The sequence below is a fragment of the Hermetia illucens genome, chromosome 1, assembly GCF_905115235.1.
Source record: "Hermetia illucens chromosome 1, iHerIll2.2.curated.20191125, whole genome shotgun sequence".
NCBI classification, from domain to species: Eukaryota; Metazoa; Arthropoda; class Insecta; order Diptera; family Stratiomyidae; genus Hermetia; species Hermetia illucens.
This window is the reverse complement of record NC_051849.1, coordinates 108,010,404-108,017,745: the sequence shown is the minus strand read 5'-3', so window position 1 is coordinate 108,017,745 and position 7,342 is coordinate 108,010,404. Positions and strand designations below refer to the sequence as shown.

Here is a 7,342-nt window from a genome sequence, read left to right as displayed (position 1 = left end):
ACCGGACCAATTGAGGAGCAACTTACTCCTTCTTTTCTGGTCCACGGACCCCTCGCTAGGGCTTGCACCCAAACTTTTTTAAAAAAAATAAAATAATTCGTAGGCATGTCGTGTTTTACGAATTATATAAAGGAGCATTCAACATCTGCGAGCCGCTACGGTCACGCTGCTCCCAGGGCAGAGGTGAGGCAGCGTCTGACGATTTGCCTCTGCCCTGGTAAGAAACCGTAAAGCCGTCGTCGCTTGACTTTTTTTAAAAAAGTTTGGGTGCAAGCCCTAGCGAGGGGTCCGTGGACCAGAAAAGAAGGAGTAAGTTGCTCCTCAATTGGTCCGGTCCTGCATTAAGTTGATGCGGACTTAGGACCCCCTTCATTCTCAAAACGAAGTGATCTTTACTTGTTTCCCGGAAGTACAAATATAGTGGCTCAAACGCATAATCGGGCAAGAGATGGAAGATTGCCTTGGACAGGATCGCCCTGGAATTTTAGGAAACCTCTGGACGTATTCTTCGAGGGATTGGATGCATTCATTTACCTCTTTGGTCCGATGCTTGCTTCCGAATTCTGAGAGGAACTATAGGCACGGAGGGGAAACTTCTGTAAAATGATTCAAAGGAAAACGAACCAGCCGATTCTGAATACAAGAGTATAAGCAATATAATGACGTGAACACTAGAAAATTTTGACATCGTCGACGTTATCCGGAACGTGATTCCTTTTCTACAAATTTCGAAGGTTAACGGGATATGGACAACAAAAATTTTTCAAAATTCAGTGCTTGAAATTTTCATAGACGGGAAATTCTTTTTTGTGCAAGTGGTAAACCTACATCAGTAGGCAATTGAGTGTAAACTAATAATCGTAATAAAAAAACTAAAGGTGATAATCAGAAGGTGTGGAAGTATGGATGTGTGGCAATCATCAGAAGATTTCGTGGCACTTATGGACCACAGCGTTAATGATTGTTTACTTATAACAATTCTCTCACACGGTGAATTGGGTTATATCTACGCAAAAGATGTACAATATAAACTGGATTCCTTATGGCAATATTTCACAGCAAATCACTGGTAAACCAAAACTATTTTTTATACAAGCATGCCAGGGTGATCGGCTAGATGGTGGTGTTCTATTGTCGAAACATACAACTGAAACTGATGGTGAATCGTCTATGAGCTACAAAATTCCAATTCATGCCGACTTTTTAATTGCATATTCAACAATACCCGGCTTTTACTCGTGGCGAAATACAACAAAGAGCTCATGGTTTATTCAATCTTTTTGTCATGAACTTGATCGTAACGGAACAAAGTATGATATCCTTAAACTACTAACGTTTGTCTGTCAAAGGGTTGCATTAGATTTTGAACCGAATACGCCCGATTGCCAGATGATACATCAACAGAAGCAAATTCCTTGCATTACAACGATACTGACACGTTTGCTGGTTTTCACCGAGAAAAAGTAGTCTTATTTTTATCCAGCTGGATTAGAATTTAGGATTTTTCGACACCATTTAGTTTATGTCAATTTTTAGTTGGTTTAGTATTTCGAGACTTAGTATCTGAATATAGGTGTGTGGAAGTAGTATCATTTTATTGCGGAACTAGAGTGAAAATTACGGCTTTAGGTAGTTCTTATATTGAATTAAAAATGTTCATAACTATATTTAGAGAAGAGACTTGGTTTTTTTTATACAAAAGCAAATGAAGAAGCAACTTTGAACCAAGTAAACCAGCATCAATCCGAGCTCGGAGTGACGACCTGGGTGAGTCATTGTTTTTATTTTTTTTATTTTCTTTTTTATTTTCTTTTTAAGGTTTTGTGTGAAACAAAACCTTATTAGAATGGTGACGGTGTCTGTCTGTCCGTCTGTCCGTCTGTCTGTCTGTCTGTCTGTCTGTCTGTCTGTCTGTCTGTCTGTCTGTCTGTTACACCCGATTTATTCGGAAACGGCTAGACCGATTGTCACGAAAATTGGTGAGAGTATGTAATCTGGTGATCCCTTTACATGCAGTAAGTGGCGCCATCTTGCGTTAAGTTTAAGGGGGAGCTCTCCGTACATGTGAATGGAGGGTGCAAATTTTTTTTTCACAGAATGTAGCCAAGTAGGGTATCAAATGAAAGGTCTCAATTAGTACTTTCCGAATCTGGTTCAATATTTGATATTAGATGAAACATAGGGGAGTAAGGGTTGAAAATATGACCCACAAAAAGTGTAACAGGTCTCGTTCTCAGAACCTATCCAACCGAAAAATCTGGAAAAAATCACAGTGGTGCATTTCTACGAAATCTAGGCCTCAAAATATATCCGGTTCCGATATCTGTACAAATAAAGTTAATAATAGTATATTTCCACATTTTAGAAATTTACCCGGCACCCCCCCTTATGTTCATCCCAGAAATACAAAATTTGGCATGAGTATAACGAAGAATATAATGCACAGTTTGATCAAGTTTGAAGAAAATCCAACTATTATTAACAAAGTTATTGGGGGTGAAACTTTACAATTTTTTGTGAATTTCGTGCACTCTACAACCCGCATGACGTCATCATCACATATCAATTCGTCAATACCACAACGAAATGAATTCTTATGAATTGGGTCGCAGACAATTATTTTGTTTTAGTTTTTTAGTTATTTGTCAACCAGACATGTATATATGTAGGTATATAATATATGCGTGCTAACGAACTTTGCGGCTAGTGCCTAATTCAGATAGATATAAGACGTAAATCGGAAATATGGATACGATAAATTTAGATACGTGCATATATGTGTACAGCAGGTAATAGGCAGTTTGTTTGTTTAGGGTGAGCGTGATATCTATGGCTCTAATATGTACGTATGTCTCGTAGTTTGGAAAAATATGAAGGATTATGTTGGATTTGTAGCTATATACGGACAGAGAAATGTGCGTCTCTTACATAAGATGAACACAAAACCTTTATACCCGAAGCGCGAGCTTCCGGTATTCCGACTTGTTTTTTATTTTTCTTTTTTTTTATTATTTTCCTTCTTTGAATTTTACATATTGTTTATTTTTATTTTTCATATTTTTTGTTATAATTAATGATATGAAGTTTGCTGGTACAATGAACTATGATGCGTGAATAGTCTAATCGTAGTTTGAGGACTTCCTCCCTTTTGTATCCTCCTTTCTCCTGCGGAATTTCTATAAAGGGACATCCTCAAAATGAATAACTGGCCTGAGGATGTCGAGGAAGGGTGGGAACCTCAGAGGCCGCGCCTCATACAAGATCTGAGGCGGAAGAGACAATAATTGAGACGGTGATCCGTCGTGGATCTTCCCCTCCTTGATCGCGGCACTCGGGTCCGGAGACGCGCGAGTTACGTCAACGACCCCATCATAACCACCCGATACCAATACATGATCCACTCCAACGACCCCAATGCGAACTTCGATACCAACACATGCCATGCTAACTCATCAGATTGCCACACATGCCATGCACTCTACTTTTTTCTAAATACATATAATATGTCAACGCACTCCACGCACATGCACCTGAGTAAGCATTATTGTAACATTATAAATGATGCACTCAATTAACGTAAGTTCAGTTATTTGTATTGTATTGCATTGCATTGACGTAAATATACGTCTTAGATAAAACCATTTGTTTTTTTTATTATCTATGGAACAAGTTCCATAACTGGCGCAGTCGACGGTTCGGTTTTCTTTTTGCGAATCCTTTCAATTCAAGTATCGAAGGATTATCGGTAATTTATTCGGAAATTCGCGTAGTGGAACGAGAGAATATCGTCCCCGGAGAACCGGTCAACCTACAATATCTCAACTAATTTTAGAATCAGTGTGTTGTGTGTGGAAAGATTAAGGACCAGTTGCAGTCATCGGTTATCAAGGAATATGTTAGCTCTCTCGCTGACGTTGATGCAAGTGGATATCTCCTTGTCTAACCCATCCTTCTCACTCTTAGATTTAATGCCATTATAGTTTTAGTGTGAAAACATATATAAATTGTGAAATCGGAAATAATAATTAAGTGAAATTCAATTCAGCAAGTACAATCGCGACTGAGTGATCTCGACAAGTGAATTAATAATTAGATCTCTAGAACGAAATCTTTGAACCATCCTATTAGACGTTGTTATACTCAATTCCTTTAGTCAGAATGGCAACAAACGATAACGGTGGCAACCATGTTATCACTGCAAAGGACATTTGTGAGGCTTTACGCGTCCCGGATGCGATCAAAGATCTACCAAAGTTCAGTGGTAATCCGAAGTTACTTTTTGAATTCCTCAATAATGTTGACGAAATTCGCTCACTCATTTCGTGTACAGAAGGCACTCCATATAGGAACCTACTATTACGATCTATCAGAAATAAAATTGAAGGATCGGCTAACGAAATTTTAAATATGTATGGAACCCCACTCGACTGGGCAACCATTAAACAAAATCTCATTCATCATTACGCCGACAAACGTAATGAAACTTCGTTAATTAAGGACCTTCACGGTATCAAACAAGGTAACAAACCTGTTGAAAAATTCTACAATGAAATTATAGAAATATCTGCAACCATGACAAACTATGTTCAAATTCACGAACAAGACAATAATGTAGTGAAAGCAAAACAGAGCTTATACACCGAAATGTGCCTAAACGCATTTCTATCAGGTCTAAAAGAACCTCTTGGTGCAACGGTACGAGCAATGAAGCCTAGTAACTTGGCAACAGCTTTTGCCTATTGCATTAAAGAGCAGAACATATCTTACGCAAGGTACGATAACTCTGTACTCCGCATACCGCAATACGTCAGACCTACTAATAGAACACATTTAGCCCAAAACAACGCATTGAATCCAACCTTTAGACAGATAGCTGGCAATCCAAACTACAGGACACCAATGATTTCGAACCCCAGCAAGTTACCCCAGGCAACGAAATTTCCGCAACATAATAATATACAAGTTAACCAATCGCTGCCCCAAAACCCCAACTATCAATTTAATAGGACAAACATTTCACAACTACCCAAAGCAGAACCAACGGAAATTGGACCTGCTAATACACATCAAACTCGATCTCAAAACTCCAGGCAAAATGAATACCCACGGAACAATTTTTTCCACCCAACAGGACCAGTAAATTTCGTTTCTAAGGAACTATTAAATGTTTCTTCTTTAGAAAACTCACATCCAAATATGAGCTCTAACGTTCAGGAACCAACACACTATCACGACGAAGAAGCCGATCAACTTTTCGTAAACGCAAACCAAGACTGGGACCCTTCACAAGATTTTAACCAATCACCTGAGCAAAATCCTTGTTACGAAATTGACGATGAAAATTTTTGGCAAATAGCCTCCACGAGCCAATCGGCTACTTAGACGTCAATAAACATGGATCAGTCCTTCCATATATAAGTATAGCATCTCCATTCGGTCGTCCCTTAAGATTTTTAATCGATACAGGAGCATCAGCTTCTTTCCTAAATCCAGAATTTGTTCGGTCAGAAGACTTGGAGGATGTCAATCCAGTAACAATAACGACAATTTTCAATCAACATAAACTAAGCAAACGAATTACACTACCCAACTTCTTGGAATTTAACCAATATGGTGAGTGTAGTTTCCTCATTTTTAAATTCCACAAATATTTCGATGGACTGTTAGGACTGGACATACTTTCTAAACTTGAAGCCAAAGTTGACCTTGAGAACAAGACACTCATAACAAAAAACGCAATCATACCTATTCTTTATAAACCCAATTTTGCATCCGCTAAATATACAGTACCAGGAAATTCAAAAATTCTAGCCAAATTGCCCGTAGACGTAAAGGAAGGAGAAGTGTACTTGCCTAAAACAGAAATCTCCCAAAATCTAACTATTTCCGAAGGGATTTATCTTACACAAAATTGGTTTAGCATTGTCGAAGTGACCAACACATCGGATCTCGACGAAATTTTGTACTTGGACCAACCTCTTAAGGCCAAGGAATATGTCAAAGAAAATTTTTGTGAACTTAACAACTTCAACATTTATGTGAAGCCTTCGAACCAAATCAACCCTTGTATCATAAGTGATTGTACCCGAATGTCTCACCTGAATGAAGAAAAAAAAGACCAAATTATCAAAATCTGCAGAGATTACCAAGACATCTTCTTTAAACCTGGAGAACACCTTAGCTTTACAAATTCCATCAAACATCTTATTAGCCACCGGCCACGTACCGATACATACTAAGTACGTACATAAAACTGAGGTGCAATCCCAAATTCAAATACCCAATTCCCAACATTAACGAAATCCTGGACAAACTCGGGAGATGTCTATATTTCTCAACGATCGATCTGGCAAGTGGATTCCACCAGATTGAGATGGACCCTCGAGACACGCGTTTACTGTAGAAGGTGGACACTATGAATTTATCCGCATGCCTTTTGGGCTGAAAAACGCCCCCGCTACCTTCCAAAGGGTCATGGATAATATATTAAAAGATATCCAAGGAACCTCATGTCTTGTCTACCTCGACGATATTATCGTCTTCTCCACGTCGTTACAGGAAACCTCAGAAAAGTGTTTGACAAACTAAGAGCAGCAAATTTCAAAATTCAACTGGACAAGTCCGAATTTCTAAAGAAAGAAGTCAGTTCCTTAGGTCACATTATTACAAGCCAAGGTGTTAGACCAAACCCCGACAAAATTGATGCTATTAGAAAATACCCTACCCCCAAAACCAAAAAAGAAATCAAGGCATTCTTAGGACTTCTCGGATATTACCGAAAGTTCATAAAGGATTTCGCTAAATTAACAAAACCTCTCACCTAATGTTTGAAAAAGGATAGAACCATTGACTTAAACGAAAACTATGTCAGAACATTCGGGTTCTGCAAACAGCTTCTCACCAACGAACCGATATTACAGTACCCAGACTTTTCCAGGCCATTTGTATTGACCACTGACGCAAGTAATTTTGCTATTGGGGCTGTGCTGTCACAGAGACCTATTGGTACAGATAGACCAGTATGCTACGCAAGTAGAACCCTAACCGATACAGAAATAAATTCTTCTACGTCGGAAAACGAGCTTCTAGCAATAGTTTGGGGAACAAAATATTTCCGCCCATACCTATTTGGTCGTAAGTTTCAAATCGTAACGGATCATCAACCACTTCTATGGCTCATGAGTCTAAAAGATCCTAACTCGAAGCTTATACGTTCGCGATTTAAGCTAGAAGAATTGGACTACCAAGTGATACATAAAAAAGGGAAGCTAAACGCCAATGTCGACGCTCTTAGCCGAATAAAACTGGCAAAAGACACCACTCCCAGCACTGAAGTTAACCT

General features: G+C 38.8%; 1 pseudogene; it reads left to right on the top strand.

Moving 5' to 3' along the window:
* The first annotated feature begins 902 nt into the window (after positions 1–902).
* LOC119657924 lies at positions 903–6,855 on the top strand (annotated as a pseudogene).
* Positions 6,856–7,342: the final 487 nt, after the last annotated feature.